The 16,599-nt window shown below is 37.9% G+C and overlaps 1 protein-coding gene across 1 annotated transcript in view; it reads left to right on the top strand.

Annotated features, from left to right (window-relative positions):
- The window catches only part of LOC5569434 (katanin p60 ATPase-containing subunit A-like 1), a 115,443-nt gene that overhangs the window by 13,680 nt on the left and 85,164 nt on the right, over nucleotides 1–16,599 (top strand). Inside the window, exon 2 of the mRNA XM_021851836.1 lies at nucleotides 14,865–14,910. The gene's annotated coding sequence lies outside the window, so the exon portion shown is untranslated. The remainder of the gene's footprint in view (nucleotides 1–14,864; nucleotides 14,911–16,599) is intronic.

Here is a 16,599-nt window from a genome sequence, read left to right as displayed (position 1 = left end):
TTGGAGTTCCTTCAGAGTTCCTCCGGAAGTCCTTCGGAGCTTCACCTTCAGATTTTCTTCATGATTCTTCCAGCAATTCTTTGGGAGTTCCTCCAAGAATTCTTCCGGGGTTCCTTCAGGAGTTTCTCTGATAATTCCTTCAGATTTCCTCCGGGAAATCTTCTATAATTGATCTGGGAGTTCCTCCAGGAATTCCCTCGCAGTTCCCCCAGCAATTCCTCCGAAGATCCTCTGGAGGTCCACCGGAAATTTGTCAGCAGTTCTTCCCGGAAAGTCTCTGGAGCTCCGCCGCTAATTCCTTTGAAATTCATCCAGGTACTTCTTCGGAGTTGTTTCTTGCCATAAACTAAACGATTCTGTTGGTTCTTTCCACTATTTCTTTGTTTTATCGATCACATTCGACATGGATTGAAAAAAAATACAGCAACGGTTGCAAGCGCGAGCGCTTTGGTCTACTTTTACTGGTCTATTTAATTTTGACAGGTCCATTTTTGGCACAAATTTGGACCAAAATCGTTAATATCATGTCTACCTGTCTCAAGTGATATTCTATCTTATGACTCTGGTACCTTTTACTTGCTTGTACCTACGGGATTTCTGAGCTATAAATACTGGCTGCTGTAGGCGCAGAGGTTGCTTTTTTAGGAGTTATTAGAAAGTTTCTTCCCGAACTGTGGACGGATTAACATATTATTTTATTTTTATTTGCAGGATATAAAAGTTAACAACTGTTGTGTTGTGGACGAAACATATTGAAACTCAATAGTGTTGATGTAAAACATAGAAAACGCAAAATTTATCCGTATTAAACATTTTCACGCAATTATTAATCTATTTATCCGGAAAACTTCAGCGCTCTGCTAGAAGGTAAGCGATGCTCTAGAAAAAAAGAGCAATTATTGAATGTCAATTTGTTTTTGGTAGAATACTATTTTTCCACTAGCAGGGGTTGAATTCAGAGAAATGGACCGATACACGAGTTCACTATCTGACGTTTGAGCGGTGCCGCGTTATTTACGTGACCATGGCAACGAGTGAATTCGGCACCGCTCAAACGTCAAATTCGTGAACTCGTGCATCGGTCCATTGAGAATTGAAAGTATCTCTCACTTATCGCTCTCTGTAACAATCATGATCCGCAACACATCACTGCTACAGCTCTGATTGTATGGGGAGATCACAGTGCATAAGCTCCAAACCTAGGAGGCACTATGGACCAATGCATGAGTTCTCGAATTTAACGCTTGAGCTGTGCCGAATTCACTCGTTGCTATGGTTACATAAATAACACGGCACCGCTCAAGCGTCAAATAATGAACTCGTGCCAAGACTCGTGCATCCGTCCATTGTTATTGAATTTCGGGGATTGATTATAATGCCAGTAGGATAGAGCACTCACCCCCAATGGTAAATAAGTGAGAAAAATGAGTTTTATCATCGCTCTCTCTTTGGGGCTCTCTATTGCTGCTGTTATTTATCAAGCTTGTTACAACTTGCAATCAGCATTAAAACCTTTGAAATCAATTGAGAACGAATTATCCAATGGCTGTCCACTATTTAGTGGGCTTATGTTTTGTCGACCTTTTCTGCAAAACTTTTCATGTTCATGCTTTCCTGCTAAGTATTTTTGCTTTTGTTAGGGTAATTACGGTTTAGTGAGTAAGTTAAAACCTGGGAGGGAGGCACCGATACTACACACGAAATTTGACACAAAGTTTTTTCAAACTGCAAGAAAACTCCAGCTTTCCAACGACAATCAAGGCAGACTCGATGAAAATCGCTCGTTTTCTTTTATTGTGTACCTTCGATCTATACGGTCATACATAAGAAAAGGGCCAAAATTTTATATGCTTTTCATTTCCGTTTTTATTGGAAAAAGTAAAATTACGCGTATTTGAATACTTTATATTCAATCAGAATAGAAGGTGCTATCGTGACATTACTTTTGAATGAGCATGACTAGCTTCTTGATCGATTTTTAGTCACATTTGATAAAATGCAAAAATACGGTTTGATCAATTACGCGCTGATATGATGTTAGTCCATTGTTTAAGATCTGGGCTCACGGTGACAGTTCGTGACAGCATAATCTCGGCTCACTATGACGTACATAAATTTCGTGTTGGTTTCTCCCTCCCAGATTAAAACCAGGAGAAACCAATAGCGGAATTTGGGGCAAGTGAGCCACCTTAAGCAAATTGATCTCTAACTTTGTCTAAAACTTATAAAATCCACCAATTTAGCCTCATGATGTTAGTTTCACATCTTTTCATAACCACTATGCCATTTAAAAAGAAAATTATTTCAAAAAGTATTAGTTTTGGAGCTTCTCAAATATCATCCAAAATAACCTATTTTTCGACACTATGGGGCAAGTGTGCCACCCATATGGGGCAAGACGGCCACCGAATGAACATCGCATATAATTCTATATGTAATGAAATTGTCTTTATTTTTTTATTAATATTACTTACAAAGCAGACGCTAATCGATAGTTTAAAAAATAATTTTAAGTTTACCGTAATAAGGGGATGCTTTATAACAAGGTTCAAAACATGCGTAACTCCCGATTACTCAATTCGAATAATTAAAATGGTTATTTTTGTATCCATTTAATACAATATATGTTTTACCATAATATTACGGCGAACATGTATAATATTAAACTAGATCAGCACTAAATATCGGTAAAATATCAATGAAGTTATGTAAAACGGTACTTAATAAGCCGAAAAACATGTTATTATTGAATATTTTGAGAATAAATCACTTTAGGGGCTAAAATGTCAGTTTCCCCTACTTTACTTCAGAAACTACTACTGATGCCTCATTTTGGTTTATTATTATGACATTTACATTTTTATAAATTTCACTCCAACAATTTTTGCTTACCAAATAGGTGGCACACTTGCCCCAATAAGTATATATTTCAACCAAACTGGATTTCGTATGTAATACCAAATAATTTTTTCGTTCAAATGCCACAATAACTTACACATTTGAATAGTTTCACGATGTACAGAACGTTAGAAAAATCTGGTAATTATTTACCCTCCACCATGCTATTTTGAAACAACGAAATCTTATAAAAATTCACTCAAATTTGGTTGTCTATGGACAAGTCGATGTAAATACGTGAAAAATAGAGCAATTTTCATCATATTTTTATCATTGTATTGTGAACTATAAGGGAACATATTGTTAAGCTCAAAGAGAAAATAAATATTATAGTTTTTATAAAAAGCAGGGGTGGCACACTTGCCCCTATGGCACACTTTCCCCAAAGTCCGCTACAAAATTTCTGTACGTCATAGTGAGCCGAGATTCCGCTGTCACGAACTGTCACTGTGAGCCCAGATCTCAAACATTGGAGTAACATGAAAAAAGCGCGTAACTGATTAAAACACATTTTCGTATTTCTTCAAAAGTGATAAAAATCGAATGAAAATCAATTTATGCACATAATGCAAGTACTGTCACGTAAGCACCATTTAATCCAATTGAACATAAAGCATTGAAAAACGCATCGTTCTACTTTTTCCAATGAAAATGAATATTTAGTGCATAGAAAACTGCGGCCCTTTTTTCATGTTTGTCAGGAAAGTAGAAGCATTAACCTAAGAATGCTAATGTCGCTGCTGTTCGTGTTACCAACATCTAGTTTGTCACGAACTGACAGCTTGAGTACCGGGCCTCAAAGTGTCAGATTAATTTCAGAAACCAAAATAACGACATGGTATTGAACAAACAAAGGAAATCTATAATTTAAGGTAATAATAATTGAAGTCAGTTTTGTGACTACAACGCCATTAGCGTTCTACTATTAATATTTCTATTGTCAGGAAAGATCGAAGGTGCACTACAAAAGGAAACTACCGATTTTCTCGAAGCCTGCCTTGATTGTTGTTGGCAAGCTGGAGTTATCTTGCAGTTCAAAATAACGTTGTCTTATATTTCGTGTGTAGTATCGGTGCCTCCCTCCCAGGTTGAAACCATGAAGTAGAACCCTAAGACGAAAGGTGATCGTGCCGAACGAAATCTCCCAGTATCTTTCTAAAGCACTTATCTTTTACATACCACGGAAACCACCTAATGCAAGTAGTAGAAGCTTCCAAGAAGCAAGTCATTCACGTGATATTGACGAAGTTTTCACTATACGAAAACGTTTCGATACTTATACCGTGATGTATCATTACCCGGACACTTACGCAACACCAAAAGTTCGAACGCTACTTTAAATATGTCTCTGCCAGACCTAGTATAAGTGTTATTATTATTCACATAGATACACGTCTAAACTTTGAATCATGGACAAAAAATATAATTAAAAATGCAAGTTTAACACGAAAAACGTTAAATTAATGAAGCATGTCGTGTTCTTAAATCCGGACACATGCACCAAAATGCCGGACGCTTTTGAATCGAAATCCGGACAGAAGCGTTTGGGTAGACAATACATATGAAAAACTAATAAAAGACACATAACTTAAACCTACAATCTTCAATATAATAGAATTTGATGTATTCGTATGCTTGAACATACATGGAAGGCCAAAACGTTGAGTAAATTACTATTGTTTTACCTGCACTCCATGCCAACAGCCTGCATTTTGGGTTCACTGAAATGATCCTCAATATTTATACTTTTCCTGCGTAAATCTTTTGTCTGGTAATTAGTTACACTTTTTGTTCTGTTATTATACAGTTTTGTTTCAAGTCACAATAAAATGTTTTCCAAAAGCTCGATAAAAATAAGGTTTTTACGAAACGTCCGGGTTTATGATCACTGGCCTATAAATCCGGACAGCGTTCGAGGCAGCCTATTTTCACATCACAAATGCTTTTTTGCACAAATGTTCCCACTTTTTCGTGCACTACATATTAAAACTATTATTCCGAACACTTTTCAGACACGGACAATATTAAAATTATATGATTGATTAGCTTTAACGTCAGTCGAGAGTAGCTAACGTTCTTGTCGAAAACTCTTCACTAATGGATTCGATGCTCTGGAGAAACGACGTTCAACTGGTGCTGCTTATTTGTTTTTATTTTTGAAATTTAATTGCAAAGGATTACTAGATGGAACAATGAATTAAAATGAAGAGCAATATTGAAAGCTATGGATGTAAATTACAAGCCTACATTTATTGTTTGATTTCATATTTAATTTGATAAATACAATCAGAGTGACCGGATATTGGTACCGTCCGGATTTTGATTCACCACGGTACCAACGACAACACGAACACGTCGATGTAAGCTCAGAGCAGTAGTGAGTAGACGTGGACGTGATGTGGGTGGTGACGGGCGGGAAGCTTTCTTCACGATTTACAACCTTTTCCCGTTTCATTCATAGAAACTACACTAAAACGTGCCCAAACTCGACATCGCATTGCACGAGGGGCCTGTGTCAAATTGAATAACACTAATTAGCCGTTTTTTTTCGCTGAGGATGAATACGTTCGTCATCAAAGGTAAGCATCATATTACATACAAAAGCAGCTTTGAAACAACTGCTATCCGTAGGGAATCGGATGTCAATTGCTACCATGTTTCTGGAACCAGAAGAGAGAAATATACGTATTGTGTAGGCTTCCGTGTTGAACCCCTCTATTGACAACGGATTTTTAATCCTTTAACTTTTTTATTTGGTAATTCTAAAGAAAAAAGGAGCCCTAACAGCCGTAGCAGTAAACATGCAGCTATTTATCAAGACCATGTTGAGGGTTGCAAGTTCGAATCTTGCCGGTCTATGAACTTTTCGTAATGGAAATTTGCATAAAAACGATCAATTGGCGAGGAAAACTTTCAGTTTGTTACCGTAAGTGCTCATAAGAAAACTGACAAGCAGGCACTGCACAAGTTGGGAAGTAACGCCAGAAAGATGAAGAACAAATCACATGGTGGAGTATTTTACTTAGTAGTTTAAGATTACAAAATCTATAACATCTTTTTAATGTGTTTACCGTGATGTCAACATGAGTAGTCATAGCTGAAAGTTTGTTAGCGTGCAAGTATCTGAAAAGACAAAGAGCAACGTTGACATATGTTCAATTCTGGGGATCATATAACGAAATCCGAACCAGTATGCTCGCATACTACGCTCTATTTGGGTTGTAATTGTCGGATTAATTCACTGTCAGATCCCGGTAACGGTACTATTCTTAGCCAGGCCGTAAACTTTGCGCCGCGCAGTCAAATAAAATTAAATAGCCATCATAAGCCCAAACCCAACCCGGAGTCGCGAATGGTGATGCACAGTGAAGTCAACCCGGATAACAAACAAATGACAAATTTTGATATTAATTTGTTTAATTGAAAAAAGAGTTAAAATAACAAAAAAAATAATAGCTCAGTTTGTATGGCACAAAAATTTAAGAATGACTTCTTTTCCATTACAATGACAAACCAATAACAAAAATTTAGACTAAAGGACACAACAGAATAGGATATCATTGAGATATCGATGACAAAATAAAAAAATAAGTTCTTCATGTATGGAGCTAGACAGGAGGGTAGTGTAAGCAGTAAAATATCTCATTCTTCATAATTTTGTTATTCACCTTTACCCGGGAGGTGACTAACAACGAAAGGAACAAAAGAAGCGGTTTCATAGTGGGCTTACAGTTACCGACAACGGTTACCGGCGTTGAAGGCCGTTTCGTCTTTCTTCAATTTCTTTCATACACCTCAACTCTAGCAGTTGTCCCATGTGCTGGTGCTGGTTGAATGAACTGCATCAGGAACGCTTCCTGCTTCCTCAATCGAGCAGCTCACTTCTAAATGTGCATCTCAGCCCGCACATCTCGGCACGAGCATGATCTATTGTCACGACTTGAAACTCCTCTCGAGTCTCGGAGTCTTGAGAATCTTTATTTTTAAACCCATTTCAAATGACACAGTTTGCATCGCCACCGCCACCGACTGCGAATGGATAAAGACGGGTGGCCCCAAAGGCAGCGTGGGTAATTCCGGAGGAAGGCTCGGTAGGTAAGCTCCGGCCCGCTGCGCTCCTCCCAAATTCATTGGCCAAATACTTGCGTCTTGGGTCGTTACGGTACTGCACCAGCCAGGCAACAAAAACACACGGTGCTTCTCAGACCGTTATTATCATCCTAAAAATTCTTTGAAAATATGGTATAATATTGGCCCCAAAATGCTGCCTTGAGGAACACTAGCTCTTACAGAAAGTCTTTCCGAATAGGAGCTCTGAGAATTAACCTGATGTGTACGATTTGACAGATAAATTTGGATTATTCTAACAATGTATGTTGGAAAATTAAAGCATTTTAATTTTACAATCAAGTCTTCATGCCAAACGCTGTTGAATGCTTTTTCTATGTCTAGAAAAGCAAGACCAGTAGAATAGCCTTCTGATTTGTTGGAACGGATCAAATTTGTTACACGTAAAAGTTGATGAGTGGTCGAATGTCCATGGCGGAATCCGAACTGTTCATAGCATAGCATAGCATAGCATAGACTGACTGTACATGTCAATGGTTGCTACTCCGTGATTGATCGGAACTGGTAAGAATTGCACTACGATCCAAATGAATAAGGGATGGGAGTTTCCGCTTACTCTCGAAGTGCAATTTTAGCAGATCTAATATTATTGATCAATAACGGCGCCGGCCAAGTCCTTACAGTCAGTTGGGATGGGGAAGGTATGTTAGGGTGTAATGATTGTTGCTTCTAGAGACCGAGAATACCTCTGCATCTCCACAATCACCACGGGAAGGGTGTTTATTAGTGAGGGAGGAAAAGATCTGGGGGTCACCTCTGGTCGGTGATGCGATCCATGGACAAGGGGGAAATATACAACTTATATTTAAAACTAGTTTTGTATTTTTGTCTCGAGAAGTTTTTGGGAGAAGCTTAAAAAATACGTCAACATCTATAATGTCGAACAATTCAAAAGACGTTTTTATTAATGACGAAAACTGAAAATTACATGTATATATTTTAAATTATATGAAACAGGAATAATGCCGACACTTGTAGTGACGAACGTTTGTTTGAAAATGACATATGAGTATTACTGTGCATTTTGTCTCGATATGGTAGAAGTTTTAAAAAATACGTCAACATTCACAATGTCGAACAATTCAAAAGATAATTTTTAATAATGTCAAAAAGAGAAAAATATATGTATATTGAAATTGTATAAGAAAAAAGCATAATGCCGACACTTATAGTGACGAACCATACAAAGTTTGTTTCAATATTACATAAAAGTTACGCTTTCAAGAAAAAATGTGTTATCATAAGCATGAAACGAACTCACCAGTTGGTAATCCATTCTCGACTGAACACAAAACTGACACTGGCAGCACAACTTCTTGGAAAACAAACCGTCTTGCTTGGGCCTTCCCAATCCATTCTCGACTGAACACAAAACTGACACTGGCAGCAAAACTTCTTGGAAAACAAACCGTCTTGCTTGGGCCTTCCCAAATACCTACCCAGCAAGACGCTCCAAAACAGGAAAAAAAATAAAATAAAATCTCCGGCGCCGAAAACACGCGCGGAACCGTGAGCAAAATCTATCGGACGACGCAAAACCGAACTGTCCTGCTTGGGCTTCACGAAGCACTACCCAGCAAGACGCTCCAAAACAGGGAAAACAAATTCTCCGGCGACGAAAACGCGCGAAATCGCGAGCAAAATCTATCGGACGACGCAAAGCCGAACTGTCCTGCTTGGGCTTCACGAAGCACTGTTCACCATGGCGGAATCCGAACTGTTCATGGGCAAAAATTGAATTTTCGTTGATGTGGGCCATCATTCTGTTCAAAAAAACCTTTTCAAGTTTACTGATGGAGGAAAGCAAACTGATTAGATGCTTCTGCATCCTTAGCATTTTTTCATTTGTCAGGAAAATATGCTAATTGAAAACATCTGTTAAATATATCAACTAAGAATGATAAGCTACTTTCGGGAAGTTTCTTGATGAAGATGTAGAAAATGCCATCTTCGCCAGGAGCTTTCATATTTTTGAATTTTTTTATAATAGTTCTCACTTCTTCCAAATCAGTCTCACAGGAATTTTCGAAAACGTTCTCTTGATTGATATTAATTTCGAAGTCCTGAGTAACTTGATTTTCAATTGGTAAGTGCGAACTTTCAAACTGCATAGCAAGTTTTTGAGCTTTTTCGCAATTAGTAAATAATAAATTGTTTTCCTCTTTTAATGCCGGTATTGGCTTCTGAGGTTTTTTCAAAATTTTAGATAATTTCCAAACGGGCTTAGAGCCAGGGTCCAACTGAGAAATCTTATTTTCAAAATTTTTGTTTTTTAATTGTGCAAAACGTTTCTTGATTTCTTTCTGCAAATCTTGCCATATAATTTTCATAGCAGGATCGCGAGTGCGTTGAAATTGCATTCTCCTCACGTTTTTAAGCCGGATCAAGAGTTTAAGATCATCTTCTATAATCACGGATTCGAATTTTACTTCACATTTTGGAATTGCAATGCTCCTGGCTTCAACAATGGACTTTGTTAAAGTTTCAAGAGCATTGTCAATATCAAGTTCCCTGGCCACGATCACAGGGTTTGACGGTGCCAAAGTAGAAGGTGCACCATAATAATACCCGTCTGTGAAACATATCACCTTCCCAATACTTTGGCACACCTCCAACGGTTCATGATTTATCATGAAACGGCTGCATTCAGGCGGAGGATCTGTTAATATGTTTCGGCATATTATCAGGTCCTCTTCGAACGAAGGGACCGCCAGGGCTCATTAGTTACTTATAAACCAGTGCTGGTTGTTTGATGTTTCAATTCATTTACACGAGCTGTAGCATCCTTTGTACTAATCAGCAATGGTGGTTAAGTTTCGAAGCCAACGTGTGATCAATTGTTTTATAATGCAACATAAGAATGGGTGTTTGGTGGACCTGTGCGTTACACTCGTCGTTATTAAATTTAGTGATTGTGAAGGTGCTAATAGTGATTTTATAATTAAATCTATAGTGATGAAAATTTGAAAATTAAGGTGGAAGTGATTCTGATAGTTTTGTTAAAAATATAATAATAATGATGTGAACTCTACTAATTTAATAATGGCCATAATACATTGTGCAATCATTTTTCTGAATATAAACTTTATTGCGTAGTTCTTCAAACGTGCATGATAAAAGTGTTAATACATAATAACAGTGAGTGCAGAAGAATGGATCGAAGTGATTTTTTTTAATGTAACTTTCTTGATCATAGTGCTAAATCGTAGTTTGAATAGTAATGACTCTACAGCAACAAAAATAATGATACATTTAAATTGAATATTTTTAAATTACTTAGTAATGCTACCAGATGGTAATGCTAACAGATTTATATGAAAATGGTGTGATGTGAAAAGTGATATAATAGAAAGTATATCTGAAGTGTATTACGAAAGTTGATGAGTGATAATCGGTGATATACGTGATAGTGTTGAAAATAAAAGTGACGATAGTGAGTGATGAAATGAAATGGGGAATGAGGACCTTTTAATAAAACTATTTCGTTCTTCACTTTAACCACTCTAGTAGCATTTCAGGCCTTATCATAGTTTGATAGTAGTCGGAACTAATAGACTGCAAAACTACAGCAAGGGCTGATTGCTGCTAGCGTACACAGTGACCATTTGAGCAACATTGCTTAGGAACGTCTGTGTGATGAACGCAATAGAGGTTTATAAAAGCAAATGCTGGGAAGGAGCTTAGGGCAGATTAAGAGTGCCAGTACTACACCTATCGCTACCGAAAAAAAAAAAAAAAAAAAGAGCATTGTCAATATCAAGTTTTGTTTGTAAAGAAATATTAACATCAAGATTAGAGTCAATATATGTTTCATATATATTCCAGTCGGCTCGAAAATAATTGAAAATGGAGCTGATAGGATTGAGAATCGCTTCATGGGATATTTGAAACGTTACAGGGACATGATCAGAATCAAAATCAGCACGAGTAACTAATTGGTTACAAAGATGACTAGAGTCGATTAAGACCAAATCAATCGTGGATGGATTTCTAGAAGTGGAAAAACATGTAGGGCTTTCAGGATATTGAATTGAGAAATATCCTGAAGAGCACTCATCAAATAAAATTCTGCCGTTGGAATTACTTTGAGAATGATGATTGTTGACCGATGATCGATGTTTGGCATTAAAGGCACCAATGACAAAACATTTTGATTTATTGCGAGTCAATTTTCGCAATTCAGTTTGGAGCAAATTGACTTACTGTCGAGAGCATTGAAAAGGCAAATAGGCAGCTATGAAAGTATATTTACCAAGCTGTGTTTAAACTGAAACACCTAAAGTTTCAAAAACTTTAGTTTCAAATGACGAAAACAGTTGATGTTCTATACGCCTATGAATGATGATTGCAACTACACCACATGCCCCATCAAGTCGATCATTACGAAAATCAAAAAAGTTAGGATCTCTTTTGAGTTTAGATCCAGGTTTTAAATACGTTTCGGTAATAACTGCTTTATGCACGTTATTAGCTGTAAGAAAATAAAACAGATCGTCCTCTTTACCATTCCAGGAACAAGCATTCCAATTTAAAATATTTAAATTATTATTTATTGGATCCATAAGAAAAACGTAATACAATAACAATTTGATTTGTAAATTTTACACCAACTTGGACTGCTTCAGTCATAGTAGTGGCTTTGAACATTGCATCAATCATTAGATTCAATTGTTCAGTTAGAAAATTAAAATCAGAGGCAGACATATCTCTTGAAGTGGGTACATTATCTGATGATTTTCCGTTAGAATTGTCGGTAGACGAAGAAGCGGAGTAGAAGTTTCCTGTGGCGGCAAGGTTTTTTTTCCATTTGATTTTAAACAATTGGCATGGTTACTCAAAGTATGCTAAGGGAAGTAGTTCAAATTACCTGCTACAATATCGGCAATGGATTTTCCTTGGGTAGATACATTCGAAATTACAAGATTGGAATGACGCGAAGGGCAAGCCCAAAAATTTAACTTATGATTAGCCCCCGCAATTTGCGCATATGAACTTATCGGTATCATCCTTCGCTGAACAGATGTCCTTAGCGTGAGAAGCATCCATGCGGCAATTTTTTGTTCCATGACCCCACTTTTGGCACCGACGGCACTGAATGGGGGTTTGGAAATTTCCTCCAGGTTTCTGGAAATGTTTTTTCTTAAGCTTTAATATTATTTAGATCTGTTTTGTTAACCTTCCAGTCGTCGCGTGGTTGACCACCGTCAGAAGCACCACGCTGAAGTTGTGACCAAAAAGCGAGGTTTTTTCACCAGTGTTGTACAAAATACAACAGCGCGATGACTGAAGTGTTAAAGTGAACTAAATAATATTCTTGAGAAACAATGCCAGATTTGGTTTTCGTTTTTATAATGATTACTTGGACTGGCGAAAATCCAAGTAAATCATTTATTCCACTTTTGATCTCTTCAGATGACCTATAGTCACTTGAGAGACCTTTCAAGACGACCTTGAACAAACGTTCAGTTTTGTCGTCATAAGTAAAAAAAATGTGCTTCTCCTCTTCAAGATGTTTGAGAAGAAGTTCGCGATCTTTAAGGCGAAGTAGGCCGCCATTGAAATTTGTACGCGTTCTTGATGATTGTTGCTAATTCATGTCACGATTTCGAATCAAACAAAATCAGTTGGTTTTGCACTGACACAACTGAAAAAGTATCAGCATACTTTATGCACGTTAGCGCGTACAGTGATATTTTTTCAAGTCAATATAAACTATCAAGACTGAGTTTTATCACTTTGAAATGCAAGCTGAAAAGTCATCATTGTAGCTAAAACGAATGACGGGCTATTTAGCCTTAAGAGTTTCCGGCAAAACGCGACAGTCTCCTTTCTTTGCGATTTGGAAGGAAACCTTGATTCCGAAATCGGAACAACTGACCACGATAGGCGGCATTCTTTGCTTCCTCACTTGAATCAAACAGCCTGGGCTAGAGACTGCTTCGATTTTATATTTGATGTTCAGAAAATTTGTCTAGAGTATCAAACTGATTGCTCATTTCGATGCAATTATCAACATTATCCATTTCACCCTTGGAAGAAAGTTCGCATTCCGGAGAAACGTCCTTTCTTCCATTCTTGCCACGTTTAGTGACGGTTTTAAATCCCACTTTTTTGGAAGGAAGTTGAGAATTTGGAGATTCACCCTTCCTTTTGTTTGTTGTTGCAACCATGTTTAGTGAATGAACGAAAGAAGACGTGACCTTCGAGAGGTTTCTACCCGAGACGGTGTCCAAGAAGGATTTCCACCGCTAGCTTTCGCCAAAGGGTCCAACGAAAAATTGAAGGCACAGGTCCAAACAAGGATCGTAAAGGGATCAATAGTAGAAAAAATAGTAACTGAAAAGTACCGTTTTTAATTTTAGCATTGAAAAGTACTGTTTTTGTAGCACTGAAAAGTGCAGAGAAAATTACGAAGGTACGATGCGCACTGTGCTGCCAAGTGCATTGAAAAAGCAAATAGGCTGCTATGAAAGTATATTTACCAAGCTATGAATGATGATAGCATGCTTCATCCAGTCGATAATTACGTTAAAAAAAAGTTTGGAACTATTTTGACTTGAGATTCAGGTTTCAAATGAGTTTCAGTTATAACTGCTATATGTAATACCACACACAGCTGTTAGAAAATCAGACAGCTCGTCCTCTTTACCTTTCAAAGTACGAGCATTCCAGTTCAAAATATATAAAACATTATTCAGATCCATTAGAGAAACGTAATCCAATAACAATTTTATTAGTAAGTTTTACACCAGCTTGGACTGCTTCAGCCATAGTGGTGGTTTTGAACATTGCATCAATCATTAGATTCAATTGTTCAGTTAAAAAAACAAAATCAGAGGCAGACATATCACTAGAAGTAAGTACATCTTCTGATTATTTTCTATTGGATTTTTTCCGTTGATAGAGAGAAAGAATAGAAGTAACACGTATCTTCAAAACGTGTTCCTTTTTTTCAGAATCGAAGCTACTGGGGAGCACCGTGCCAACAACTATAGCAACCGCCACATGACAAAGACGAAGACAACAAGAACGGTTGAAATTACGCATGGGAAGGTCGTTCGTTTGTTGGCTCCACTATTTCATTTTATCGTCACCATCATTGTCGAGTCGCACCTCACGGCTGCGTAGAGCTCTATCAATCATGCACATCCAAATGAGTAGGTAATCGTGCGTCGTCTCCGCCGCAGAAAAAGACACTGCGAAACTGGTGGTCTCTGTCGTCGTACCGTTTAGCAAATTGTGCAAAACCGCTTTCGGGAGATTACTGGTGTAGAACTTGTAAACGAGCGCAAACAAATGATGTCACTTCGTTTTAAGTGTATTCCGATGGTTTGGACCGGGTCCGATTTACTGAGGAATGTGAATTTTAGCATACAATGTTACATATGAAATTGGCCAATCCGGAGGAACAGCGTTTCGGTTTGTAGATTGAACCGATGACGCCCACGGTATCCCACAATTCTCGCCTAACTTTTCAAAAGGAGCTAACATTGAGAGGCTCTCTTTGTTTACTTTTTCTTTAATCAATAACTGAGCCACATTAACCACCAGTTGCATTTTTATAAGAAACGCTAGCCTATAGTAAAAAACTTCCCAGAAGCAGTATTGCACTGTTATAATCGAAAGAGTGTAAGAAAACAGAGAAGCTCTCATTGGTACTATGTACTTTGGTAAAATTCAGCTAGAAATATTGTTTGGTGTGATTAACCCCTACAGAACAAAACATTTTGAACCATTTTTTGGCATGGAACTTTTTTTAATTGAAAACAAACATAACATTTCAACAATCAATTTGTCCTGATCAGCGCTCTAAATGTAGATTCTGTTTTATTTTTCAGAGAGACGCACTCAGCTCCTGGATAAAGTGGCGTCCTGTACACCTCGGTAAGTTGTTAAATGGATTCCAAAGAAGTTTTGTTGAAAAAAATCAATGTCATGCTGCAGATAAAAAGACAAAGTTATTAGATTTCACACTTCTCACCATTAGGGGCGCGTATCGTTTTCATTACCATCTGCAGTTTGTGTTGCACGTACGCGTATTTCGTGAATTATAGTTACATAAAAAGAGAAACCTCAAAGTTTGAGCCAAAAATATTGAGGTGGCGCAAGTGACTTGATAGCGAATTTCCAAGTTATAAATTATGACTTTCAGTGAAATCTTCATACCTTTGCTATTTTCCAAACAGTTTACAGTGACCACTTTTGGGACCACCGGAATTTCCCGGAGGAACCTGTCATTGGGGTCATTTCTGTTTTTTCACCAAAACATATCATGCGACGGCTCTTTCTTCATGCCTTGTCGTAAATAAAGTAACTGTAGACTCAAAATAGGAATTTCATTGAATTGGCCACTTTTGGGACCACCGGGTGTCCCCTAGAGAACCTATGATTGGGGACAATTGGAATTGAGCTCCAATACTCATCGTGCAACGGCTCATTCTTCATGTCTAGTCATGAATAGGTCAACTTTAGACCGAAAATGGATATTTAACTAGAATGGCCACTCTGGGGACCTCCTATAGTTCCCTAAGGAACCTATCATTGGGGACATTTCGATTTTTACACCAAAACATATCATGCGACAGTTCGTTCTTCATGTCTTGTCGTAAATAGGGCAACTGTAGACTCAATGTGTATATTTGAATATTGTGACCACATTTGAGACCACCGGATGTTCCAGAGGGAACCTGTAATTAGGGACAATTCAAATTGAACTCCAATACATATCGTGCGATGGTTCATTTTTTTATGTCTCGTGCTAAATAGGGCTATTGTAGACCTTAAGTGGATATTTGAGTACAGTGGTCACTTTTGGGACCACCGGAATTTCCCGCAGGTATCTGTCATTGGGGACATCACAGCCTCCCTCAGGGATATCCGGTGGTCACAAAAATGGCCACTGTAGTCAAATATCTACTTAAGGTCTACAATAGCCCTATTTAGCACGAGACATGAAAAATGAACCGTCGCACGATATGTATTGGAGTTCAATTTCAATTGTGCCTAATTACAGGTTCCCTCTGGAACATCGGGTGGTCCCGAAAGTAGTCACTGTAGTCAACTATCCATTTTGAGTCCACAGTTGCCCTATTTACGACAAGACATGAAGAATGAGCCGTCGCATAATATGCTTTGGTGTCAAAATCGAAATGTCCCCTATGCAAGGTTCCCCCGGGGCACTTGGCGGCGCCATGAGTGGCCAAATCTGTACAAGACTCATTTTCAACTTATAATAGGGTATTTTATTATAAGCTAGGGAGAAAACAATATTGCGCGACATATTTTGAGTGAAAAAATTGTTTGATCCCGATTCGGATCCACTACCGGCACCGATTCCGGAGAAATGGCTATATCTTGGTTGTTTCTGCACCGATCTTAATACTTGGCGCACCAATCGCTTCAGAATTTGATCTTCTATCTTCATGTGTAGTAAAATTTCGATTTTTTAGCCGAGACTTTTGCTAAAAACACGTCATAATTTTACTGCATAAGACATGCTTCCGGAAATCCGGATTATCACCGGTATCCGGTGGTCATAGTTCATCTCCGTAGATGCACCTCAAAACAAGATTA

The sequence above is a fragment of the Aedes aegypti genome, chromosome 3, assembly GCF_002204515.2.
Source record: "Aedes aegypti strain LVP_AGWG chromosome 3, AaegL5.0 Primary Assembly, whole genome shotgun sequence".
NCBI lineage: Eukaryota > Metazoa > Arthropoda > Insecta > Diptera > Culicidae > Aedes > Aedes aegypti.
The sequence above is the reverse complement of the archived record's forward strand: the minus strand, read 5'-3'. Positions and strand labels throughout refer to the sequence as shown.